This window comes from Arvicola amphibius, chromosome X, assembly GCF_903992535.2.
Source record: "Arvicola amphibius chromosome X, mArvAmp1.2, whole genome shotgun sequence".
NCBI classification, from domain to species: Eukaryota; Metazoa; Chordata; class Mammalia; order Rodentia; family Cricetidae; genus Arvicola; species Arvicola amphibius.
In genome coordinates this window covers 135,162,082-135,189,592 of record NC_052065.1, presented here as the reverse complement: position 1 = coordinate 135,189,592, position 27,511 = coordinate 135,162,082, and the positions used below count along the sequence as shown (strand labels likewise).

General features: G+C 51.8%; 2 pseudogenes; one reads left to right on the top strand and one right to left on the bottom strand.

The window, feature by feature from the left end:
- Positions 1-26,983, top strand: part of LOC119805466 — a 170,351-nt pseudogene extending 143,368 nt beyond the window's left edge.
- Positions 182-2,247, bottom strand: LOC119805463 (annotated as a pseudogene).
- Positions 26,984-27,511: the final 528 nt, after the last annotated feature.

Below are 27,511 nucleotides of genomic sequence, written 5' to 3'. Positions count from 1 at the left end.
GACAATCTGCACCTTCAAGCACTTACGTGAACGTTTATTTCGGGGGGGGGGGGGGGGGTCTGTGTGTGGAGAAACACGTATGCAGTGAGGAGCGGTCATAGCAAGCCCACAGTCTCCCAGATGGTTCTCTTTTGGAGGTGAAGCTGCAGGGGGGTGAAGGCTGAAAAGGAGAAGCTCCCTTCTAAGGAGTGGGCGCAGCAGGGACCCTGCCAGCCCCAATCCTGGCTGCTGACCTCTTCCGGGCCGCCTTTAGGATGGTCTTCTCAAAGAGCTCTTTTTCACGATAGTGCACAGGTGGGCCACGCAGATACTTCTCTTCTGCCTCCTTGTAGCTGAGCTCATCCAGTGCAGCGATGGCGCAGATGATTGCCTCTGGAAGAAGAACCTCCATGGTGAGCCGGACGTGGTCTCCTCTTGCCAGCGAGAGCAGGGCCTGGTTGCTTCCTTGGATATTCTTGCAAATGTCTGGCCACGAGATGCAACTGGTCCTCATCTTCCAGGTAGGTCTCAATGCGGAAGACTTCCCTCTTTGATTTCCAGAGGTCGTCCAGCCACCGGGACGGTTTCCTGCCCTTCACGATGTCCAGCAGGTGCTGGTCGGCCCCCCTTTCTCTTCACGATGAAGTCTACGAGCTTCTGGTTGGCTCTGTCCCAAGCGGCTCTCATGCGGTCAGGCAGGAGTTTCTTGCGGGGCCTCTTCCCACCCGGGCGGTCTCCTCCTCCCAGTCTTCCAAGTCGGCATAGCTCCCTTGGGGAAATCAATGCGCAGGTCACCCTCTTGGATGGCCCTCCTCAGCGGGTAACTGGCTCGTGCAGTGTAGTAGTCCATAAAGGTGCCCCGGAAGGAGCCACAGGCGAGGTCCTCTCTGTAGCGGTCGATCACCAAGAGGCACCAGTTGATGCCCTGGCCGTACACTTTGCCGGCTCTCCGCAGGAGGGAGAATTTCTCCCCACAGTCCAGGAGCTTCAGCTTGCGGAGAGGGACAAGGACACCCCTGCGCTCTAACTGCATGTTGCCCTCGATCAGCAGCACCCTGGCCTTCTCGTCGTTCTTTGCTGACACTCTTGACCACCGCTGGCCAGAAAGGATGGTCCTGGAATTTGAACCAGACCAGCATCCCTCGTTCGATGGTATTCGTCTCCTGGGCAGAAGCCACACTGGTGGTTTGGCAGGCTTCCGGAACTCCAGGAGCTCCCCTCTTGACCCTGGCCTTAGTCACCTTCGAGTGCACTTGAGTTTCCAGTCCCGAGAGCCCGCACTGTGCACACAGCGCATGGATCTTCCTTTTCCTGCCAGCAACGCGGACTGATCTTCGCAGTCTCGGGACTGGAGGCGCGCAGGCTGCCGATGCCCCCTCTGAGTCTGGCCTCGGGGTCGCGGCCTGGGTTCCTCCTTGTTCTCTGGGAGGGTGGTCTTCCTTTGGGCTCCAATGGCCCGGATCTCTAGGCCGCCACACCATACTTGCGGCTTGAGAGCCTTGGGCGGGGTAGAGGTGTGCCTCGGTGGCCCAGAGGCAGGCCTATGCTCATTGTTAGCACGGGCACCCTCCCTAGAGGCCGGTGTGCTCAAAGACCTGCGCTTGGGTGCTCAACTTTCTCTTGCTAGGCTTTCACCAGCATTTCTGTTGCCTCTTGCAAGAACTTGACGCACTCTGGTGCCCTTAACATGCTCCGTGGCATTTCAAAGTGGGGGACTCCACAGCGGTGAGGGCCTGGGCTTCCCCCCTTGCACTGCAGGCTCATTCCGTGAGCCCAACAACACAGGTCCTGGGCGCGCCTCGCTTCCCAGGACTCCTGTGGGAGAGCCCTTGGCCTTTCCGGTTGCGCCCTTGGGGGTGCGGGCGCTGGCGGTGTGCTGTGCTGGTCTCCTCTTTATGAACCTTGGGAGCCGCTGTGCTGGTTCTTTGGCCACCTGCCCTTTCTCCTTGATACAAGCGGGTTCCCTCGCCCAGAACATCCAGGGCCACCTTGAGGGCTCTTCTGTATGCCCTGGTCTGCCCTGGCGACCCATTGCCCTGTGACTCCTTTCCGGCCAAGGAGGCGATGGTTACGATTTCAGCCTTGGTTAGGGGCCTTGCCTCTGCGCTCCTCACTCTGGTCTTCTCACCATCAGGAAGAATCTGGACCTCCAGGAAAGAAAGAGGCCCGTCTCCTCTTACTATGGGCTGAGGTGCTGGGTCTGGACAACACCCTTGCAGGCCACAGCTGGCCCTTCCAGTCGCAGAGCACGTATTCTGCAGAGTCCATGTGTGATGGAACTCTGGGGCTGTTCTGATCAGGGCAGGGTGACACCCTGGGTTGTGGTGGGCACTGCTCCCTGCTGGTCGTCTCTGTCTGGCCTGGCTCCCCAGCCTGTGGTGCTGTCCTCCCTCCAGAATCTGGTAGACAAGCTTAACCTGGTGGCCTCTCTCAGGACGATGTGGGCATGCCCTGTAAGTGTGGGAGAGGGAAGCAGAGCTGCGTTAGGATGGAATTAGCCTTTAGTGGATACTGAAGCAACAGCACAGTGAGGTGTGGAGAGAGAAGGCAAGGGAGTGCCCAAAGTCTGTTGTTCTACAGGGATGAGGGTGTGTGCCGGAGAGGATATGGAAGGATCCAGAGCAGATGTGTAACACAAGGCCGCCCACCATCAGGCTGGGGTGGTGAACTTCCTCCAGGAGAGGTGAGTGTCTTTACTTGGCTTGTGTATTTTCCTGCCCATCCAATTCCTAGGGGGCTCCCTGGGATTCCGCCCGGTGGGGGGGAGCCTCATTGCTTTCTTTCCTAGGGAGCTAATCCCTCCCCCCCCCCCCCCCCGCGCTCCACCCCAGGAAGCCTGTGCACACACACCTAGTGCACCTTGCCTTTTGCACCAGTATGATACCAGGTTGAGGAACGACGGGGGTGCAGAAATCTTCATGGCGATTTGCATAACATGGCAGGTAAGGATGGCTGCTGTCACTGTCATAGCTTCTTTCCTCCCTCCCCTTCCCCCGCCCCCTCATATTTTGGTTCCGACCTCTTGCTGCCAACTCCGTGCTGGACCTCGCTGTGGGATCAAGTGCACTCATGGTACAAAGCAGAGCCCTCCCCCCACCAAGGAAAGCATTTCTCCACGGTGGAGAAATGCTTTCTAATTGGCAGACTCAGTAGTGTCAGATGAGAGCAACAGGGTAAGTGTCTCCGTTGGTATTGCCCGCTCTCCTGCTGCTACCTCAAGTCCATAGACCCTGCACACCCATATGTGCCGGTGATGGGCACTGTTCTACCAACAGATCCCAGGCCATAGAACTCTCCTGCCCACAACCTAAGTGCCATACCGTTAATCCACAGGGTCGTCTTAGACAGATAGGAAATCAAAGCAGCTGTTTGATGCCCTGGATGGTCACTTGCCCGTCCCCTAAGTCCAGAAGGCTTGCTTTGAATCTTAAGTGGTGTCCAATCTCATCTGTAGCTTAGCTCTCCTGTCCATGTCCCTCCATTCTCTGCCTCTCCACACAGGATCTCCCCCGTGCTTCTCAGTGGAATCTCGTCCCTTTCTGCTCACTGTGAGTGGGTGTGTGTCAGGATCTACTCCTTTCCTGACTGCTCCGGACTTGGCCCCGTGGTTCCCTATCAGCAGTGAGCATGCCGTGCGTGTTGTGCATGCACTCTGGAAACAAAGCCCACATCTGTCTGATCCTCAGGAGAGGCCCACTGAAGGTTCCGATGACCACACACTTTGAGGACCACAACGCGGAAGAACCACGGAGGGCTCACACGCCACAGTTGCTCACTGTTCCTGCCAAGACTCAGGTGGCTTCTGTCATTACCGGGCCAGCACCAGGCTCAGGGCGGCAGAGCACTGTGGACTCAGGGCTCCTGATGCCGTTTCCTGAGGACCCTGGTCGTTTTGGGGACTCCTGTTACCCCACGACCCCTTCTGTGAGTGTGGGCATGCCGACCTCTCCTTTAGGGACTCTAGGCCTTGCCCATGGGAATTCCCGACCGGACAGAAATATGGGAGGCAAATGATATTCACTTCCTTCCTTCAGCCTTTTCCTTCCCACCCTCTGTATCCATAAACACCTGTCGGTACATTCTAGCTCCAGATCCCTATTCACTGCTCAAATGTGCAGTGTCCCCTCTGCCGTATGCCCGTTCAAGTCTTACCGACTTCCAATCTGATCTCACAGTGCATAAAGTGGCTCTCAACATGCAGGAGTCTAGGTCTGGCCCAGTCTACACCTGCTGGGTGACGCAATAGTAAATGTGAGCTGTGCAATCTGGGGCCCAATTTAGGGATCACCTGAGGTAGTTCTTCCTCCGAGGAATCTGTGTGATGTCACAGGGTTGGCCTGCTCTGATCCAGCCTCCGTGGAGTCCTCGGCCACAGGTTATCTGCTGAGGACACAGAGGAAAACGTAGGCCCCTCAGTTACTTCCGGCTGCCCTCTGCTGGACCTTCCGAGCACATGCTCACCAGCAAGGCTGACTGGGCACCATCTAGCCCAAGCAACCATGCCCCCATATGCAGGTACCACACCTCGGGCACGAGAGAGCCCACCGCTGACTCGGTGCCCTTAGCCATCATGGAGGCTCGCGTTATACTTATAGAATGCAAGCTTTCCACCCCAGGCAGTGGTGCCTGCAGGAGCTTCTGCTTCCTTCGGGCGTAATGTTCTCAGCCTCACACACTTCCTGAGTGAGAAAACATACCCGGAAATACCAAGTTTGTGTTCAAGCCCACATGCCAGGACATCCAGGCAGCATCTGTAACTCAGTCACAGAGAAAAGCGTCTGCACCCATATGAGGCCCTGCTCTCCCCGGCGTGAGTATTCCATCTGTGCAGGCCTACTGCGCCATGCCTTAGAAAACCCCTCCGTCTTCTACAGCCTGCTTAAATATTGTCAGCTTTGCCAACCGCCTCCATCGATTCAGGCATCACCTCTAGTGCACTGCCTTCAACAGTTACCTTTCCGATGAAAGCAGCAAAGTCTTCTTCCCCAGAGGTGCACGGAGAAGGGTGCAAGATGAAATCCGGAAATCTCTGTCTCAACACATGCTTTGGCCCCGTGCCCGAGGCCTTCTGGCAAGAGCTCGCACACGATCCCCGTGTGCGACGTCCATTCACGTTTTGTGCAGATGGGAACTTCCAGATGGCTTCCCTCCCTGTGGTGAGACAAACAGACGGGGGCCAGTCTGACGAGAGGGTGCGAGAAGGGCACAAAGCATATTGTTCACAAGCAGGGGCCGAGATACAGGGAGAGATCCGGATGATGGGCTGGTGGGTGGGAGGGAAACCCCAGCTGCACACTCTGTAACACGGCCCAGCTGATGCGTAACCCAACTGCGAGCGGAGCAAAGACTCCGACCCGGGCACAAACTAACACCCGTCGAGGGAACAAACGCTGCCGCTTCTTCAGGTGCTCATACCGCACTGATTTTTTTGGCCTCGGTCTGCCTAGCTGCGATTAGTGGCCACTTTAGAGGCGGCTGTCTTTTGGAGGCATTTCTTCCCTTTTTGTGTCAGGTCTCCAGGCCAAGAGATCTGGAGACCTCAGCTCCAATCCTCCAAGGGAACTGCCAGTCCTCGTCCACATTTACCTCCTCCTTAAATACCTTCCAGCTTCCCTCTCTCAGTCAACACAAGCTACAACTATCTCGGGTAAGGCGCCCTTGCACGAACACGGCCATTCTGTCAAGAGCACGTGTGACAATCATTGACAAACAACGAGGAGGCATCCATTTACGTAGGTTGGCGATCTATACTTTCAGGGCCTGAAAGGATCAAGCTGGCACCAACGCGGTGAGGTGTCACCGGAGGACAAAGAGACAGGGCTGGCTGAGCACCAGTCCTTGGGGCTTCGCGTCAAACAGTAATAGCCAGAACCTTTCCTGTCCCATGGAAGAGCCAGCACGTACCCACGGCACACTCACGGGCTCAGTCACGTTCACTCAGGATGGCCGCAGGCACCTACCTGTGAGCCTCGCGTGTCTCACTAGTGATCCCACGTCTCCACTCTGTGAGTATCCTTCGCCAATGTATCTGTAACCAGGAAAGAATGGCTTGTCCCTGTTGTCATGGCAACCACAGTGTCATGGAAAAACGTTCTCTCCTAGTAGCCAGTTCTCTGTCGAAATCAGGAAGGAGGCTGCTGACTGTTCACTTACATCTCTGTCACCTAGTTCCCCCACCATCCCCTGCAGCTGCACGCATGAAACAAAGTAAGCATGCACACATACGACAGAAGGCGATGCTGCCTGCCATCCCAGGGTGCAGGGGGCCTTGGTGCAGGGCTTTGACAAGGGGCTGGGGCAAGGAAAGACAAGAGCTGACAGGCTCCTTTCTACCTTCTAATATAATAAGATCAGGCAGGGGCCAGGTCTGAGAAGGACACCTTTTCACCTGCCAGAATTTGGAGGGCAGGCACTTGTCTCTCCAGCTGTAAATAAATAAGTGTTCTAGGTCACTTTCTAAAAATATGGAGGACCGTGGACCTCCAGGAAGTCAGGTGGCAGCATCATTCCCCCCACCACTGTCCTCTCACACACACACACAAAATCCATGGTGAATCTCAAGCAGAAAGGAGGGAGAACAAACTTCGACTGGCAGGAAGCTTTGGAAACCTCAAAGCCCACACACAGTGACGTATTTCCTGCAGCAGTGCCACCCCGCCCCCACCAAACAAACCCAAACAGCAGCCTCTGGGAGGAAAGAAGTATTCAATATCCCCAGGCATTGGAGGCTATCTCATTTAAATCAACACAACACACACACACTCACACACACACCACACACATTATACACCACACACACTCACACACAGACACCAACGCACCTCACAGGCCACCCTGGCCCCTCTCGCTCTGTGGTCCCTCTGTCCTGCATCAAGAGCTTTCGTCCTCCTGATCCCTCTAAACCACCCCAGGAGCCCGGCCACAGTACCCCCAAACCCCCAAAACAAAGCAACAAAAAATCCCGTCACTCACCTACGCACCTTGGCTCCTCTAGACAGCCTCCATCCGCTCAGAGGTTAGTCACGTTTAGTTTGGCCCCACCTCCCAACATAACGCTCTCTGATTGGCTGCCGTGATAGCCCTTGAGCATGCGCGGGATGGGGACAACATTGTGCGCATGCGCCAAGGGGTTCAGCACGCCACCTCGACCAGTCACGCCCTCCTCTTGAGGGATGGCCCTCGGCCTCATTTCATTGGGCCACAGTCACAGCCAGTGAAGTCCATCTTCACATGTGTCTGTCTCTGAGCGGATGAAAAAGGAAGGGGCGTATATGTGTCATGGAGGCCAGTGGGTCCGATGGGTTGCTCTGGTGACGTGAAATATAAGCACTTGCACAGAGAGGTCAGGCAAGACTCCAGGGCTGGGCTCATCTATCAGTCAGACAGGCATTTACCGACCTCGGGCACAGCAGTTGAGCACGCCTGAGAGGACCGCTGTGCTTTTCTCTCCAAATGGCGCTCTGGTTGCCTGATGGCCCGTGGCTGTATCTCACAGGTCTCAGGTGTTCATTCTGTCCCCGAATAGTACACAGGGGCCACCTGTTGGATATCGCGCCCGTCCCTCCTCTAACACCCTGCCCGGCTCAGACCTCCCAGGTCCTCTATTTCTCGAACCTCTCCTCTCACGCTCCAGAGGTGCCTGGTCCAGTTCGAGGCTAAGGCCAGACTCAGGCGCATCACATCACAGGCCCTCTTGAGCAAGCCTCCCCGGGATCCCCACCATCCAACCCCAAGGGCTGTGGTTCAAGCATTACTCTCCTTAATCCCTTACCAGAAGATGCCCTTTCACCCAGTTATTCACTAGGTGATCCTAACCCAAGCACACCCTTGAGAGCTTCCTTCCCTTCAGAAACCAGTCACCGACAGTTAGTCCCAGCCTTTCCGATGTACATGTGCCCCTTTTTGGCTGGAAGGGTGTGCTCACATGCCAGGCAGGCACAGCATGGACTGATGAGTTCGGTGGCCTATCCAGGCGTGCTTGCATGCATGCCTGACGGATGGCCATCAGGCACGTCTCAAGGCACACACTCTGCTCCCCAAGGGCTGTGGGTGAATGTAGTAGTCTCTGATTGCCTCGGCTGGAGCCTCACCGTGCAGTCCCTTAATGGTCAGTCACACACCTTCACCACCCTGATCCAACAGAGTAATCTCAGATACTTCTGTTTTTAGAGTGACGAGGGTCTCATGCAGATAAAGTCCACCTTGCTGAGGATACAGTTAGGTTTGCTGAAATAGCTCCCATGCTTGGGACCGACCCTCTGTAGTAGGAAGGGGGCCGCTAGTTCTTCCCGCCTGCCCGGCTGGCTTAGACCCGAAACAATCACACAGAAACCGTATTAATTAAATCACTGCTTGGCCCATTAGCTCTAGCTTCTTATTGGCTGACTCTTACATCTCAATTTAACCCATTTCTAGTAATCCGTGTATTACCACGTGGCTGTGGCTTACCGGGTAGAGTTCTCAGCTTCTGTCTCTGGTGGTGGCTCCATGGCATCTTTTTGACTCCACCCTTTTTTGTTCCAGCATTCAGTTTAGTTTTCCACACCTAGCTAAGTTTTGCCCTGCCTTAGGCCCAAAGCAGTTTCTTTATTCGTTAGTGGTAATCACAGCACACAGAGGGGACTCCCTCAACAGCCCTTCAGGTCTTCTATCAGGCTATCTTAGTTAGGGCTTCTATTGCTGTGATACAATCCATAACCAAGGCAACCACAGAGAAGAAAGAGTTTACTAGGGGCTTATGGTTCCAGAGTAATAGGGTCCATAATGGCAGGGAATGCAGGTGGCACACAGGGCACCTCCAGCTGGAAGCTGGAGCTGAGGGCTCCCATCTCAAACTGCAACCTAGGAAGTCAAGTGAAAAAGGAGGCTTTTGAAACCTGAAGGCCAACCCCCGACCCCAGTGACATACTTCCTTCCCTCAGCAAGGCCTCATCTCCTTAGCCTCTCCAAACAGCCACCTGCCACCATTGGATTTCAGAGACGAAAGAAACTAAAGGCAGGAAAGAGACCAAAGTCTGACATCAACAGATAAGCCTGACTGTGTTTAACCCAAGGACAGGGACTCTCCACCGCATCTATCAATCCCTGCCAAGTCACAATGTAAAGAACCTGGTCCGGGTGGCCGGTTTGGGGACGACAAACTATTTCCTCTACCCCTCTGCTGGCCAGCCAACATCGAAAGTTGGCCATCCAACAGAGCAAAATGTTACCCACTTACGGTTCTTCACGGTCACGCTATTGTTGTTTCTGGTGTCCTGCACGTCCTGCCAGTGTGCAAGGGTTAAATCCAAAGGAGTAGAACAAGTAGTTCCCATGTTGTTAGTTATGTTAGTTCTGGGTCTGGGAAGATAGAGAAATATCCCACAAAGGAAGCGAATGGGAATAATCACAAGACAAACTGAAGACGACCAGACTCTCAAGAAGTCCTAGAATTCCAGGGGAAGACTATCCTCCCTCCAAGGTGGGAGATGCCCAAAGACACTCCAAGTCAAACGTACAAATTCCACAGGTGGTTCCCTATCCTCTCTGTCCCCAATTCCGTCCAGAAGCTTCTGAAAGTGAACAGTCAGACCTCGGGTAGAATCTCTCAGGGGTCCCTCCTGGACCCCCCCCAACCCAGTCTAGGGATCGAGACAAAAGGGTGCAATATTCAATAAGCACATCATCATGCAAATGAAGTATGGACATATGTATGTCCTCAGTTGGACGGTTCATATCAGTCCTTGAGGTATGTAGATGAAGCATGCTATGGACATATTTTTAGTTGGCCAGTTCTAGGCTATCCTTGAGGCAATGCTCTCCCAGTTGTTATTGTCTCCTACTAGATGGTCCTTGTCACATGTGAAATGTTGTAGCCTAGCCTAAACAGCGTGGTGGAAAGCAATTAGGTCAGTCTGACCGGTTTTTCATTTCTCTCATTATCCGCAAAACCTCAGCACAGCATCCCCCATATATCGGATCACCCACCTAGCCATTATCACCCCGTGCCTTTCTCCTCAGAAGGAGGACGTATGGAACCAGTCCCTCTCCTCCCCAAGACCACATCTCTCTGGTTGGCCCCGCCCTATATGCCCCATATCAGTTGTTACCGGGGGTGACTGGATCTGGGTTCTGCAAGTCATCTGATGGGAAACTCTGATCAACCCTAGGGCGCTTGGCACTTCTCTCTGTATCTTTCTGCTCCTTGCTTGACATGGCAGGGGCTCTGCGGATCTGGGGATGACTTCTGAAATGTTGGTGCACACAGACAGTAAAGATGTCAAGAATGTCATGGTCGCAATGGAAACAGGGACTCACACACAGACACCAAAGAATACACACAAAGCACATACACCGAACACACACTCATACACAGACACACTCTCACACAGTTACTAAACCATACTCACACAGTACACACCCACACACCCACACCACACACAGAATACACACACACACAAACACACACACTCATACACACACAATCACACACAAACACCAAAGCATACACACACACACATACCACATACACCACAGAGACATACACACACACTCATACACATACACACTCACACATACCACATACCACACAGACACTCACCACACACCCTCACACACAGCACACACACACCCCCCACACGACCACATGCACACCACACACACACACACACACACACACACACACACACCACAAACACTAACCAGTCACACACCACACACACCACCTACCACCCAGACACTCACTACAACCCCCGCACCCACACAAACACCACATACCCACACCCACACACCCACAGAAACACACATACCATACATACACACACACACACCATACACATAGACACATACACCACCATAGATACGCATCAAAAATACACACATACCACACAGACACTCACCACACATATAGACACACTCACCAAAAACACACCACACAGACACACATACAATACAGATACACACACGCACCACACAAACACCATACACCAATACACACGATATCACACCGGCGCTCAGCACACGCACACACATAAGCACCATACACACACCACACAGACACATATACACCATACAGACACACAAACACCACAGACACACACACCACACACACACAAACACAGGCACAGAGGAATCCGTCTTCCTCTAAGCTGCCTGAAGGCATGCCTACTATCCCATGCAGCCATCACTGCATCTAGTGGCATGTTTTCTCACCAGATTAGATGACAGCAGTTTGGAAAGTTCACCTCTTCCAGGTTTGTCTACTCTGCCCTTGACACAGGCGTGGATCGTTACAGAATGTGCCTTTTGTCTGACGGATTTCACTGAAAATGCTCCCAACGTGAATGGAGCAGCAGTGCATTCCTTCTTAGGGCTGGGTAGTATAGAATTCTGTTGTGCAGATGCACCACATTTGGTGTGTCTCTTTATCATGAGTGGGTAATTGGGGAGTTTCCCACTGTCACGAGGGCTGCCATGATCTTTGGCATACCTATATTGGCTCAAAGGTTTCTATTCAGGGGATTGGCCCATACCTAGGTGTGGAGCGACTGTGTGATGGACTGATGTAACGTTTCCCATTTTGTTGGACACAGAGGTGCTCCCCACGGTAGATATAACACCAAGGCCTTGCTGGGGATGCTTCCTTACTCCCTATGCTGTAGTTCTTAATTTCCTTCCTAAATTGTAAAGTGGCATGGATTTAACTGCTGCCATCGTTAAGTTTCTGGCATTCCCTAAGGTCAGATATCACAGAACTTGTGTTCTGAGCCCCCATGGCTCATGCATGCCCAGATGATAGGGTGGCAAAGCTTGGTCATCGTGGATTCACAGTCCTTGGGGAGGACAGTAAGACCAGGAAGTATCAGAGCCCAGGCTGGACAACACAGTGACAGCCAGGAGTCTCCCTTATTCTTTAGACCAGAAAAAGCTCCAGAAGGCAATGAGGAAGGTGGCCCTCATACTGCAGGTCTAAAAAGGCTGGGCACAAATGAGCCTGTACAGTGGGCAGGGGACTAGGGGGCCTCCTGTTTCTACCCCTTGTGTACTTTTGCAGTCATCCCTGGACACCCGGGTCCTCCAGAGAAGCAGCCATGAGTGATACTTAGGCAGAAGAAGCTTCCTGCGGCCTGATGCACATGCCCAAACACAGACATGAGTCAAGCAAGAACAACTGTTATGGATTAAGTGCAAAGCTGCGGATCCCCAAGTGGCAGCAGGCAGCGGGACAGGAGACTATGCTCAGGTCCCTCAAGTGGCTGCAGGCAGCGGGACATAAGACCATGCTCAGGTCCCCCAGGTAGCAGCAGGCAGCTGGCAGCAGGTCCCGAGAGCAGCCAATTCCAGGCAGGGATGCCACAGTTCCCCAAGTGGCTGCAGTGGCCTCCAGGGGCAAAGAGTCCCAGGCAGGGAGCCACGTGCTGTGTGAGAGACCTCGACGGGGCAGCCAGTCCCATCAGCAGAGACAGACAAACGGGCATGCCAGGACACCACGCCGTAGGTCTCTGAAGGAGGTTGATCTCGGCCAGGGAGCCACACGGTGGGTGAGAGACAGAGATGTGCATAGGCACGCCATGCAGAGTGAGGTTGGATATTTATTTAGTGGGTTATGGAGCAGAGGAGGGAGAAGAGCAGAGAGAGAGGCAGAGAGTGAGAGACAGAGACAGAGACGGTGGAAGGGGAGAAATGGGGGGAAGGAAGAGACAGAAGCTGCCTCTCCCAGAGGGAGACTCAGGCTGGATTCTGAAGACCAGCTTGCCTGGGCAGATGGGGGAGGGAGTGGGAGTAGCTTGTCTCTTACAGCAACAAAACAAACCATTAAATTCCCACCTCATTTTTATAATAAAAAGGCTAGAGGTTAGGCACCACTGGTTAAAGGAATTGGGGCGGCAGATTCTCAAGACTGCTCCATGCTTATTTGAGGAAATGGTCTTGTTGGGGAACCTGACAAGGCTGGGTGCTGGTCACAGCCTGGTGTAGCTGGTCTGTTTGCTCCTGTCCGGTGTTTGTGGTATGGAAATGTCTGGTGTCTCTTCCACCTGTTTAAGGTATTGGCAGAACAGAGGACAAAGTTAAGTTTAGGAAAAAAGATTTTAGGACCAGGGAATTGAGGGGGGCTTTTCTGACTGTTTAAGGTGGATCCTTCAATTCGGCTCCCTGGAACTCACAAGAATTCTTTGGGTTTGTGAAAACAGGAGTTTCAGGCATATACATTGTATAAACAATAGCATATTTATGTCAGAATGGCTGTGACACATATTTTTGCAAAACAGAAAGCATTTTTAAGACTATGGAAGGCAGCATGAGAGAGAAATTTGCTAACTTGTATTTGTCGTCACACCTTTATACCTTGCAGGTCTTGTATTTGGATTTTACTGAAATTATTTTGGGGAGGTTGTCCTTTTAAACTGACAAAACCTCTCAGCTGTCAAACTGCATCAGAGATCTTTGAGAAGGATGAAACTTTACTTGAATTACAGATTAAAAAATGACAGAGAACTTAACTTGTTTGGCACCTAGACTTCAGGGTCCTCCATGGTCGCTGAAGGTCACATTTGCCTTTTGCTGTTTAGAGGAGAGCCTGCCAGGCTCCAGAAGATCCTGTGGGCTGAGAAATCTGTAGGAAGACAAGCCTACCTTGACCTGAACAGCCAGGCTGTCGATTCCAGAGATTCTTTTCATGTCTGGAGATCCTCAGTTTAGATGAAAGGCAGTTTTTCTCAGTGGTCAGTGCTTGGCAGTCGAAGCAAAGTGTGGATGGACATTGCAGTGTGCCCATTTGTCTTCTGTCTTCTTTGGAGGAAATAGAGTGCGCCTGCTAGGAGCCAACCTGTCTCTTTCTCTTATGAGAAGTTTTTTTTAATAATTAAATATTTAAATGCCATGTCCCCCAGGTCTCGGAGCAGTGGTGGGCTGTTTATCAGGTGGAACTACAGTATAGAATCTGCCTGGAGAGCCGGGCCCGAGCTTGACTGTACTGGCTCTTAATTTTTCAGGCAAGATTACACACGTAAAAAGACAGAAAGAAAAAAAAAAACTGCTTGCAATAGAAGGTTAACGACAGAACTGACAATAATAGACAACATCTTATATTTTAAATATTTGGATCAAATATAAAGTGTTTTTGTAAGAGACTTAAAAGTACATACCGGTTTAAAAAATAAGACTTATTATTTCTGTAGTCTGAAATGAGATGCAATGAACAGACATTGATAACATTTAACGGTAAACATAGGCACACCAAAGTTACATGTATGAACACACATACAGAGTGAACAGAAATTGGGCAAAGTGGATGTTCTTGGTGGGGCCTACCTAAGGCATGCCACTGCACAAAACACACAAGCAAAAGAGTCAGCACTGGGGACCCCGACAGGGAAAACTTCAGTAAAGATGGCAGGAATTGGTCATCTGACCTGGCTCAGTTAAGATGGCAGTGAAATCATCTGACCTCAGTTAAGATGATGGTAAGTTCACCTAACCTCAGTCAAAATGCAGCGGTCTTATATTGTATGGAATAGCCATGATTTTTGAGCTGCAGGGATTTTAAGTTTAATAATAAGAGACACCCAGAGGTGTGATCGTCCCTGTACTGAGCCGTCATACTATAAGCCTTGGCGGGGAGCAAAAGGCTGGAAGTGAAAACAGCCCCCTCATGGATCCGACCAATCTTGTTGGCAGCAGTAGCGGTGGCACGTACAATTTAAGGAAACTCCTTCTGTTTGCCTGTGCACTGACATTAGTTATAAAGCTCCCGCAAAGGTGTTACAAGCGGGACACTGGCAGAGTGAGAGAAGGAGCTGAGGAATTAGGGCATTAAGGCCTGGGGTTTTAGGGCCTCAGGAAGGCACCCATCCCAGGGAATGGCTGGATTGACGGACATGGATGAAAGCCTGTGAGAATGGTGACACCACATGGCCTATAAGGGAACGTCACCCATCTAAAGGCGGGGTGTAAATTGGTGGCAAACACCTCAGGACCCGTGGGAGAGCATCCTCAGCCTATAGGCAGGGTGCTGAAGCTTGACTGGCTCTAGTCAGGATGACTCAGAAGACAGAGAGGCCAGAGGCTGCTCCAAGTGGCCATTCATGGTGAGGGGAAAAAAAACAAAATGCAAGGAAAGGAAAGGGAAGGAAAGGAAAGGAAAGGAAGGCAAGGGAAAGGAAGAAAAAGAAAGAAAAGGGAAGGAAAAGAAAACAAGACAAAGAAAAATCTGATACCCTGACCCCCAGTTTCGGGAGGACTGACCCCGGGGTCGTCCAAACAAAAAATTAGCTAAGAGAAGCAATCCAGAGATGAATGTCAGCAAAGGGCTCTACCATACACGTAAAGACCGTGATTGTGGGCTCTCTCTCCATTTCTATGAACACCTGAAGACTGTAGGAGCAAAACTGTCAATTCCTCAGGTTTGGAGAAACAGTTAAGCTGACCAGGATGGGGAACTCAGCAACTGAAGCCAGTGGTGTGCACAGAAGTCACACTCAGGAGGAATTGTGATCTGTTGTAAAGAAACCTGGTACCTGAGCCCAGGGTTCCATGCATCCTCAGCCAGCCCCCATGCAGACCAGAGAGAATGTGGAGAGCCTGGCCGAATTGTTATGGTTTTAGTAAAATGCTGTGGATCCCAAAGCAGCTGCAGAGGGCAGCAGGCCATGAGACCATGCCACAGGTCTCCGAAGGCACTTCGTCCCGGGCAGGGAACTACTCGGTGGGTGAGAGACATGTATAGGCACACCATGCAGAGTGAGTTTGAATATTTATTTAGTGAGATATGGAAGGGAAGAGGGAGAAGAGCAGAGAGACAGAGAATGAGAGAGAAGGGAGAAGGGAGAAGGGGAGAAGTGGGAGACAGAACCTGCTTCTTTGAGAGGGAGACAGAATAGAGGGGACTCAGGCTGGAAGTTGAGGATCACCTTGACTTGGCAGATGGGGAGGGAGTGGGCGTGGCATGTCTCTTATAGGGACAGAGCAGACCATTACAACAATGGCAAGCCCAAGTAGCATGCCTATGGCTGCTGGACTGGCATCCCTTAGGGACACCTTCAGTTAGTCTCATGCATGCTCGCCTGTTTATCTAGAGAGGCCAGCAGCACCCTAGTTTACAGGAGCGAGGACTAGCCCTGGTAAAGGAGGGTCTCTGGTGACTGTCATGACACATGTCTATATAAGAGAATGACTAGTCGCTAGGGCCTGCGAGGTGATATCATGGGCCTCACTTCCACCCTGGAGTGGACAAGGCCCCAAAGGGCTGCCTAGTAAATCTTTGTGAGGGTCCTAGGGACCCCGAGGGGTGAGCGGGACAACTTGTGCGCCCCTGCAGAGACTCAGGAGCTTCCACATGGCTCCTTCAGTACCCTTTGAGCATTCCCGCCATTCCGCACAGGTCCATACTTCCACATGTGGGAGCACTGCAAACAGGGAGCAGAGGTGTTCTGGGCACTTTCAGCCCTTCCTAGGTGAGTTTCCACTTTATGCACGCACAACCGAAAGCTCCAAGTCAAGTATGCTTCATTGCGGGGTAGGTCTCAAGACAGAACAGCACCAGCCTGGCTCACATATGCTGACATGGTTTTCTATAGACGTAGAATACTTCCCCATAGTGAGGCAGACCTGGGATGCCGCCCCCTCCCTCGCCCACCCGGAGGACAAAGAGCAAAGAGAGTCTGAGGATTGTGGAGAGCTGCGTCCCTCTTGGTGAGTGAGTAGTTACCGAAACCCAGGTTAGTCTCTGAGATGACGTCCTGAGCCCAAATTTCCCAGTGGAGTGGAGGAGACACGGAAGGGCTGTGTGGAAAGCTCTGATAGGAAGCAGGGACTGAGAAGAGTGGACGGGACATATGTGTGCTCACAAAGGACCTGCGACACGGCCCTTTCTGAAGTCTGGGCCCATGAGACATCATCCGGGTCCACAGGTCCACAGTTGTGCCTAGTCAAAACAGGAGCGTGGGTGTTTAAGGGCCTCCCGAGCCTTAAAGGGAAATTTCCCGTCCACACGTCCCTGCGTGCGTGCATGCGTGGCTGTGGGCGGGCCTAACCAAGGAAAGGCATTGGACAGGAGCACGCATGCGCCCATGCTTTTCCACAGAGGCCGACGACTTTCCGGAAGTGAGAACTAACTGGCTGTGACCACTGCCGAGGGGAAGCCGGGTTTCGCGTCGCCCTCCCGAGGCCGTTCCTCTAGGTGAGTGACCAGCTGTCAGGGCCCAGGGTCTTCCCTGAGGTGGTTGATGCCTGGCTCCTGACTTGGACACCGCATCTCCTCTCCTCATGGCCCAGGTTCCCGGAGGAAAGTCTAGGAACGCTTTGTGAGGGACGCGGGGCATGAGAGGAGCGGACCAGAAACACGGGTGCTTGGGGAAAGACGTAGGGACCTCCCCATGGCCCTTTCCGAGGTCTCTGGGCACTTGAGATGTCCTCCGGGACACACGTCCACGGCGGGCCTATGTGAAAGGGGCTGTGGGTGTTCAGGTCCTCGCAAGCCTAAATCTGCTGTGTTCCGGGACACGCGTGTGCCACCCCAACACTCAGGTCACGTATGCGTCATTGCCCCGTGGGCCTAGCTAGGTGTGACCCACCTTCGTGGGCAAGAAGGTCTCTGGGGATAAACGCGAATCCTGTCCATCTAGGTTTGTGACGAGGTATCGGCACCCATTGAGAGCCCTTGATGTCCAGAGGCTCACTTCTGAGTGTGACTGGAGGAGGCCAGATGGAGCAGTCTGAGAAAGCTGTGTTGGGGCCCCAGGGCCCGAGGGCAGTGGGCAGGGCAGTTTTGCCTGCTACTGGAGGGACTAGGGCCCTTCCAGGAAGCACCTTTTGTACCTCTTGGACATTTTCCAGATTGGTCCATGGGAGAGAGCTAGACAGGGGGCACGCTGAGAAGAGGAGGTGCTCTGGGCCTTTCCCGTTTGATCACCAGGCTGTTAACAGCATCCTCTCCAGGTCTTCTGGTTGGAAAACAGAAGCAGGCATCCCTTCTGATGAAGAGACAAGCCTGTGTGTTTACCATTCCTAGTTCCGGTAGTGCTTGTCTGTGAGCACAGGGGCCTCATGCCCTCTTACAGCCTGTGTGTCACTCACTGTGGGCGAGTATATTGGCGAATCTCTGCATTTGCCTCCATTGGGTCTTTCAAGGATGTCGGAGTCCCTGTGTTGCTTCTGAGACATGCAGACTCAGAGTGGGCAGGGATTTCAGCCGAGTGTTCAGCAGGACTCAAGCGTGAAGTGCAGGGACTTGATGGAGGAGAGTTATCTGTCTATGTTACTTTCATTGGGTAATTAATAAAGAAAACTGCCTTGGCCCTGTAAGAGACAGAAAATTAGGTAGGCGGAGTAGACAGAACAGAATTGGGAACAAAGGAAGGAGAGTTGGGGGGACACTTCAGGCAGTCGCCATAGTGAGTCGCCATGATTCTCCTCTCTGAGATGGACGCAGGTTAAGATCTCTCCTGGTAAGCCACACCTCATGGTGCTACACGGATTACTAAATATGGGTTAAAGAAAGATGTGAGAATTAACCAATAAGAGGGTACAGATAATGGGCAAGGCAGTGTTTAAAAGAATACAGTTTCCGTGTAATTATTTTGGGTAAAGCTAGCCGGGTGGCGGGACTCAGCCCTCCGCTCCTTCTACAGACCCCATTGGCTGTCAGTGGGCTGGTGACTGGGTTAATGAGACACCGGTGGTGCGTCCACTTGGTTGGGGGGCCAGCCAAGCACTCCTGTCCCTGGGGCAAGAATCAGCAGAAAGGGCCAAGATTGAGGGCTACAAGGGCTGTGGAGAGCTCTGCATTCAGACAGAAAAATGGACAGAATGTGATTGATGTGGCAGGATATCAGTGTCATCCTCCTACCTCCTCTTAGGCTGCCAGCACAGAGAGTGCCAGGACTCATGGCCACAGCCTGTGCAGTTCCCTGGTCCCTGTTTCATTGCGACCATGACATTCTTGGCATCTTTACTGTACTGTGTGCACAACATTTCAGAAGTCGTCCCCAGATCCGCAGAGCCCCCTGCCATGTCAAGCAAGGAGCAGAAAGATACAGAGAGAAGGCCAAGCGCCCCTAGGGTGATCAGAGTCTCCCATCAGATGACTTGCAGAACCCAGATCCAGTCACCCCCCGGTAACAAACTGAATATGGGGCATATAGGGCGGGGCCCTCACCGAGGGGACATTCTGCTACTCCTTGGCGGGTGGAGCACAGGGGTGGCCCTGGTCCTAACTAACCGGGTCTTTCACGGAGTGCGGGTGTGGCGTATGGGGATCCACGCGCTGAGAAGTGATTCTCGAGCAAGCTCTGGGTTTCTGTGCTCCACACGATGTTCTTCCCGTGGCAGAGGTGCAAGGGAGGTGGTCTTGGCCAACAGGCCTCTGAAGAACCCGTGGGTCACGGTGAATTTCCTTGCAAGGCTTGCTACAAACACAAGTACCTGCGTCCCCAGACTCAGGCCTAGCTGAATTTCACCTGGGTGGGGCTGGGGTGGTCCATGAGTTCCTGGCAGACTATTGGCGATGGACTCTGTGGACCCCAGACTGAAGCTGTTTCCCATGTGGAACCATGACAATAGCACACTTCATTCACAGAGGTTTTTCCCTTCTTCTCGGTGCAGCAAACAATCCGGCGGTTGATACCAGTGAGATGGGCAGCTGTTCCTCAGGATCAAACGTGCAGGAGGCCAGGTGATGTCTTAAAGGAATTTTGGCCTGACCCAGGAGGTAGTTTCAGTGACGTTTTGTGCAGAAACTTCAGCCCTTTTCTGGGAGATGGTTACAAACGGAGAGCTTGGTGTTTAGTGAAACAAGCCAGCACCAGAGACGACAGTCAGCTGTTTTCTCTCATTTGAGGATCCCGGGTTATAAATAGGTCCAAAAAGATAGCACCCGAACTCAGGAGGGAGACTGGGGAGAGGCAGGCAATGGCCAATAGAGGGGAAGGTTTGAGGAGTAGAGGCCAACTCTGGAGGTGGAGTATGGTCACGTGGCATGACAGTTGAAGTGACACTGTCTGGGTAAGAGAAGAGGACTAGCGGGAGGGGACTGAGGAAGGAGGAGGGTGAACATGGCTGTAGCTCACAAAAGACGGCTGAGCACACCTTTATGAAACCCGTCACTGCTGTTACAGTGAGTGGGCTCCGGTAAACCCTGTAGTATACAAACCCCTACGCTGTCACAACACAACAACAAGCCGCTGCTTGGGAGAGGAGACTCTTTGTGGAGCAGAGTGCAGTTGGGCTGGGAAGGCCAGGGATGCAGTTACCATGAGTCATCCAGCAACCAGCCTGAGGTTAGTTTCCCTGGGGATATGGCTGACTTTGAGTCACCCACGCTCCAGTAAGTAACCCTTAACCGTGCTGCCCATATGTATCTGCAGTGAAACTCTTTGGCTTCACTATGAAGAACCTGAGTAAAGGAATTAAAACCAATGACCCGGGAGATGAGGACAGTCCGACTTTTGCCTCACATGAGCACTGGTCTCTCCGAAATCATCGCGTGCCTCGCCTTTCCCCCAAAGCCGAAGTTAGCGATGTTGTCCTCAGTTAAGGATTCTGTGGCATTTTCCACAGGAGACCTGTTCAGAAGAGGATACGGGATTTCAAAGGTATGTGTTTTGAGCAAGGGTCTTGCTAGTCCAGGAGCTTTCTTTCCGCCCCTACAACTCCAAGCGTGGTGAGAACGTGGGTCACCAGTCAACAGGAGTCTGTTAACAGTTCTGTCGCTCGGGGGGGATGGATTTTTTATCATCATTATTATTAATTTTTGGAAGAGCAAATTGCCATTGTCGTCTAGGGGTACCTTTTAGCTTAACTTTTCACTAGCTGCTCTGAACAGGGGGATGTTGTAGCTGTCACTGAGGCGGTGGGGAGCGGTTCCTGCTCCTGCCTTGCTGAAGAGTGTAACTGGAGATGATGGGCAAGCAGGTTGATCTCTTTGCCGTTTATCTTACTGCACGAATGGTATGTTGCATTCAACACTGCTTTTCACCTTCTGAATTACGCCACTTTCTGGCTTTCCGACGTTGCCCTCCTCCCGGAAACCCTGTCAAAGGAAGGGCTTGGAGAGCAGCATTTAGGCCTTACACATCTGTGAACCTGTCAGGGAATGGTGAAGGCAGCCACGCTGTGGCCCGCGGAAGAGAAGAGTGTGATGGCGTGCAAACATCAACATCACGCATGCCACACTAGCTTGTGGTCCTTCGTCCACGGTAACCAAGGCAGAGTAACCACACGCCTCTCAAGCCGAGACAGCTTTTTTTATTACCTGTAGAGGTGACCCTAAGACAGCATTACTAGAGAGACATCGTCAATCCTTGGCCTGTGTATAGAGTCACTTCGTTGCAAGCAAGGATGTCTGACAGAATTCCTTCTTTGTGGTACAAATGAACTGCTTGGTTGGTTTTTGAAGTTTCCAGAAAATGGTTTGTCAGTGCTGGTCACTCATCCAAGCACGATGCCCCCACGCCTGTATTGCTAGCACAGAGAAGGTAGAGGCGGGAGGATCCAGAACTGGAGGTCTTGCTCGCTTACCTCTCAGGTTTGAGACCGGCCTGGGCTATGCAAGACCCGGTCTAAAATTGAAGAAAATAAAATAGAACAAAGAGCAAATGAACACCAGATCTGTACATACTCCTTCCTGTTACGTGTAGTAGGTGTGTGTCCGGGATGAAAGAGCGCCTCTTCCTGTGGATATTTGATTTAAAGTGATACCATTTCTGTTGTCGACTAGGGGACATTACCCGGTCCTTCCTGGCAAAGAGGAAGCAGTTTGAAAAGGATATACATGCCTCGTTCAGAATCCTGAATGCAAACCTCCCACAGTATTTTCAAAGCGCAGCAGCAGAAGTCAAGGTAAAGTTGTGACCCCCTCTCTAAGGAAACCTGTACAGCTTTCGCTCTTCCTTCCAAAGTCACTCCTGCCTGCCATTGTGATCCTGCCCTGAGTGGAGTCGCTAATGGGACCTAGGTAGCACTGCATTTTCGCACTGCATTTTCTCTGTGAGCTAGTCCTGTCCATAGCTGGCGGAACGCCCCCCCCCCACTCCCCCATTTATGCTGCCCAGATGTGTAAGCTGCAAGACTGGTAAGAGACCAGTTCTTCCCTTCTCAGATGACAATACAGATACTGTCCTGTGAGGAAGGCCAGGCTTCTGTGGACCTCAAAACTGTACCTTTTAGGATGTGCCATGGGTGCTCTCTTTGGTAAATCCTTGTCCCCATGTGGGGAAATGGTTCTGTGCACTCTTTGTCTATGTGACTCCCAGAAGATGAAGGGTATGTCGCCTTCAGTACCCGGACTTGGGCTTTCAGGATCTCTAGGTTACTCCATAAGGGGAAGGGAAGGGGAATCTAATGTTAAGCCGGAAATGCGATCTTGGGAAACGTATGCCTCCGAGCATCCTAGGTGTGCAAGAGGGAAGACACACAAAGTGAGGACACTGGTAGCAAATTAAGACAAGTTCTTCTGGGATGAGAGAGTGATATTTCTGCCTCTCAGGAGACCGTTTAATTCATGTCCCCTTTCTCTCTCTTGCGCCTGGCTCTTGTCTCAAAATGTGAAGTGTGTGTGTCCTTGCCGTACCCTCACACAGTGTGACGATGCTCAGTAATTGTGACTGTGTTTCACAGGCAAGAGCTTCACGCCATGCACTCCCAGATCTTTGAGTCCCTGCATCAGAGGTGGCTGGACGATGTGGAGAGTTCACGGGAGCAAGAAGAACACCTCGCTGTGAGTGTCGCTCTTAGCTTGGAATAGAGCCACCTTGTCTGTTTCCGAAGTGGCAGGGCTTTGATTGCAGCATATCGCCATGGAAAGGGACAGGACGGGACAGGGCGGGACATGAGCATCGGGAGACAGGGAGGGTGGTGCTTGTATCCCTTAGAGGCTGGCCGTCCTCTCCAGCTTACTTCTTTTTCTGTGGAGGGTGGTGTGGTCCTGGGTTAGGAGCCAGCATGGGAGGGAGGCTGAGTAGGCACTGCTCAGAGAGCGCAGGAGAAGGTATGGCTTGGGTGCTCAGAGGGAAAGCGTTACCATCCATGCAGTGCAGATGCCAAAGGTGCAGGACAGGGTGAGGGTGCGGTCCCAGGTAGACTTCTGACACAGTGACGAGGGAGGCAGAGTCAGAGCAGTCCGTGTGGCTGTGGCAGAGCAGGGGGGAGGCTTAGCGCTCAGAGGTAGCTGAGTGTTCATGGACACAGAGTAGTGCTGTCTTTGAGAAGCCTCTCATCCTGATGGAGGACAGAGCGGTACTCCCAAAGATGCTGACTTCCTAAAGTAGGGAAGCCGAGGCAGGAATCTGAGGGAGATGGAGACAGATTCCAGTCTGGTGGTGAGGAGCATGTGCTCTGGACCCCACTGATTGGGGTGCAGCCATAGTCCTGCTACTTGCTCGTCATGGAAGCTCAGAAAATAAGTCACCTCCCTGCCTCAGTTTCCTAGGAGTGAAAGCAGACCCGTGAAGAATCCCTGCCTCTCTAGACTTTGTTGTATTGAGTGGCTGCGGTTTTTTGACATGTTGCTGTGGAATGCTTGACCACAGGAGCTGCTGTATGCTTGCTATTCGTCTTCCCTGCCCTTCTTCTTAGGCCGATAATATAGTTGATGGGATGATGTCACACTCTGGGGAATGACTGATTGATGAAGAACTTTTCTGGGGTGTGGGGAGAAGCGATTCCTTGGAAGCCAATCCGTGCCCTCGGTGTCTTAAAAATACTTTCTGAAAAAACAAAGGAACGTTTTGTACTTAATTTTGGCGAGTGAGGCGGGAATCCACAGATTAGGTGGGGCTTATGTTAATTTCAAACCCGAATAATTATTTTATAGGATTTTTGCACAGGCCTGACGGACTATCTCCCTCTGTGACAGGTCAGGCCTTGTTATGCTGCTTTTGGCACTGAAGGGCATGTCTTCAAACGCGTTCTTGAAATGTCAGCACACAAAACATCACGGGAAGCAATTCCTGTGAGCAGCAGGGTTGGATGATCAGTTGTACTGACATTTTGTCATTATTCTCCTATGTTTCAGCTTATAACTTGGAAGCAGATGAAGATTTTACAGAAAGCCATAGGGGATCATGAAACCAAGATCGGAAACGCTAAGAGCTATGTGACACATTTTTGAAGGTCTGGTAGATTGCACTTGTCAACAGAACACACCCTTATGCCATGCCACGTGTCTATAAAAGGAGAAGGCAGATTGGCCCTTTCTCAGTTTGTGGGAGAAGTAATTAGTTTTGCAGAGCATGATCACATTCTCTTGGGAATATTTTCCCCACACTTAGGAGCAATGCTAAGGTTTGTCTGACCTGGGAAGCTGATGACAGTGTCGGGGGCAGCGTTCTAGCACAGGAGCTGGTGATGAGAGCTCGGCTTAGAAAGGATCACAGTGCATCGCAGTGATGAGTTATGAACCTCCAGTGACATGGCGATGGCGATTGGCACGTCTGGGGATCCTTCTGGTTTTCTCTGACTGTTTGGATTGGACAGATCGGTGAAATACACAATGGGCAAGGGTAGCTTTTATTTTCTTTCATAAATTTATAGTCTTCCGACATTACCATTGCTCTCGAGTGTTGGTGGTCATGTATTTCAGCATCTCCCCAAGAGATGTGGGTAAAGAAAAGACTGGTAGAGGGTTAATCCTCTTGGAACTGCGAGCTGGCAGTTCTACCCTTGCTGAAGCTCCAGGTCCTAAGTGACCTCTATATATCCAGGGATTGAAGGAGCCCTTCAGTGGGAATTCGTTTTGATGCTCTCATTAAAATGGCTCTGTCAAAAAGAGCTCTCCTCAGGCCCGACTCAGATGCCTTATCTAAAGTGCTCCGTGTGTCATAGTAAATTAAATGTTTTCAGGATGCTGGCGAGAAGCTAGGTCTGTCTTCTCTGAGCAAGTGTGAGTACCCCTGTTGGTACCCTAGTGAATATTCCTAGCAGCCCCGTGTACTCCAGGAATGTGCCTATAACCCCAGGGTGGTGAGGGTAGAGACAGAAGGATCCCTGGGACTTATGAGACCACCAGAACAGCCAAATTGTAAAGCCTCGTGTTTCGTCAGAGACCCAGCCTCAAAAATTGATGTGGTGAGGGGTTCTGGAAGGCTCAGGTCCTCCCGAGTGCACACGTACGCATGCAAACATGTGCACGCGAAGGAGATCACTTTGAATTTTTATGACCTCTGGTCGCCATACTCAAGCACACGTACATGCACACTCTCCTGCACCCCCATGCACGCAGAAAAATAAGTTAGTATTCAAGACCTTGAGAGCCACCTACATGCATCTAGGCCTTTAGGAAGAGCTTAAGAAAGGGAACATGCAGCTCTGATGCAGCTGAATACTGCCTGGGAGCCTGTTGGAAGAGCCACCCAGAAAGGCTCCCTCCTAACTGTGAGTGCTAGGTGTGAGCAGCAGCAATACTGCAGAGGGAGCCTTGTGACTGGGTTTCTCTGGCTTCCCAGGTGGTCCCTTCTGCCCTGTGCTCTTCTGCCTCTCTCCCTCTCCCTCCGCTTCTCCACTCAGGCTTCCCTCCTTTCCTGGTCCTCAGTTCTGACTCTGAGGGACTGTTGTCCTGAAACACGGCCTTTCTGTCTCCCAGATTTCCCCGTGGCCTTCCTGTTTTGTTCTCTCTGTTTCCTGTGTCCTCTACACAACACCCCCTACCACACAGACACACAGACACACACAGTCACACACACAGACAGAGACACACTCACACATAGACACACACACACACACACACACAGACACATAAACACACACACAGGCACCCACACCCTCTTGAAAGCTTCACTGGCTGCTTGCTTCTGTCTCTCCGTCTTCCCTCCCAGAGTACCAGCTTCCCCTGAAGTGACACCCATTCCCTGCCCATGCTTTGCTTTTGCTTTATTTCCAGAAAGCTCCATGTGCCCTGTCTTCCCTAATGTTTTTACTGCTTGCAGTCACCATCTGTGTCCTTTCCAGCCGCCAGCCCAGCAAGCTCCCAATCCATACCTGTGTTCAGCCAGTGTGCAGGTCATCTGTTCCTAAGCTGCTCTGGACCCTGGGAATAGGGCAGGGACTGGACAGGCGTTTTGCAGTTTCTGGACAGAAGGCGACACACTTCTTTCTCCTCTGTATCCACCCCTGCAGTGTCCTTTGAGAGAACAGAGGGATTTGAGTCCTGGCTTGAGCTTTCCTTAGACCGAAGGGTCGTGGGATTGCACACTGTGTCCTCTTCTTGAAAATCACATTCCATGGGCATGGCAAATGGCTCCTTTTTCTAGGCAACCTTGGGAGTGTCCAGTGTGGGAATCCTGGGGGAGTCTCCAATGTGGGCCCATGCCTCGCCTCCCAGGTCTGCCCCACGTGACCTTTTAACGTATCTCCACCCATTTTCGAGATAAGTCCCCTTTGCTGTTCTTGTCCCACGATGATACCACCTTAAAATGGGGCACTGGAACGTTTCCTGAAGTGGAGTAACCCTGGAGATGTGCGTGAAGTAGGCACTGTTCTTACTCTGAATTCCTAGCAAGCATCCTTTGGCTATGCAAAGTTGGTTCTTTTAAAATTACATGAGGTGAGGTGTCAAGCCAGACTCGAGTAGAGATTTTTTGTTTGTTTGTTTGTTTGTTTCAGAAAGCCAAGGACTTGCATGAACATCGCAAAGCTTTCATTGGTAGCGAAGAAAGTGAAGTGAAGAAAGAAATCTCCAAGGCGCAGGACAGAGTTATTATGGAAAGTGTAAGTCGTGGGTCTATAACGCTGTGTGCCTCGGGATGGATTCGTAAGGTCAGAGATGGAATAATGATCCCCTAATTCTCCGTTTGCCCACAGCAAGAGCAGGATGTGTCAGTTGTTGAAACGTACCTTCAGTCCCTGGTCCTTGACAGCTGTGAAGAAACCTTCTGAAGCTCAGCTGGAGGATGCCCAGGGAGCAATAGCCGTGCCCAGAGGGTGTTAGTAGTAGTCAGTGCAGCTCCTTTCTCTTTACTTTGTCGGTTAGAAATAAGACGGAGACTCTGTTGACCATGAAGTGAACCCCCAACAGTTCTGTGAGTAGCAACATTTAAGTGTGGATCCTCCTGGCCCTGACGTTCTCCCCAGCAGGGCCAGTTACATTTAGGAAGCAGATGTCATTTGACTTTACCACAGGCTTCTTTGGTTCTCTGTCACTTCCCCAAAGTGAATGTTACCTTGCTTATTTCAGGAAGAAATAAATAACGGTGGGATCCGCCTTTCCGTGCAAGCTGTCATTCATTCATGAGGTCACGGAGCCAACTGCATTGCAGATGGGCCTTTACAGGAAAACCAGCCCAACCTGCTCACTCAGACGTTCAGTAGAGCACAACTCGTATTTTCGTGCTCAGATGTGCTCAACTGTTAACGCGGTTCCCACAGCAGAGCCAGATCTTCACGTGTGTGTTAGAGCTTGCAGTAGGGCTGTGGCATTTCCCAAAGACATCCAGACTCATTTCCGGGCTTTATTCAACACTGGCTGAAAGATCCCTGCCCTTCCCTTTGGTCAAAAATATTTTATCTATGAGTATCTGCATAAGCACTTACAGTTTCAGTATTTTAGATGGGTGTTTCCACGAGC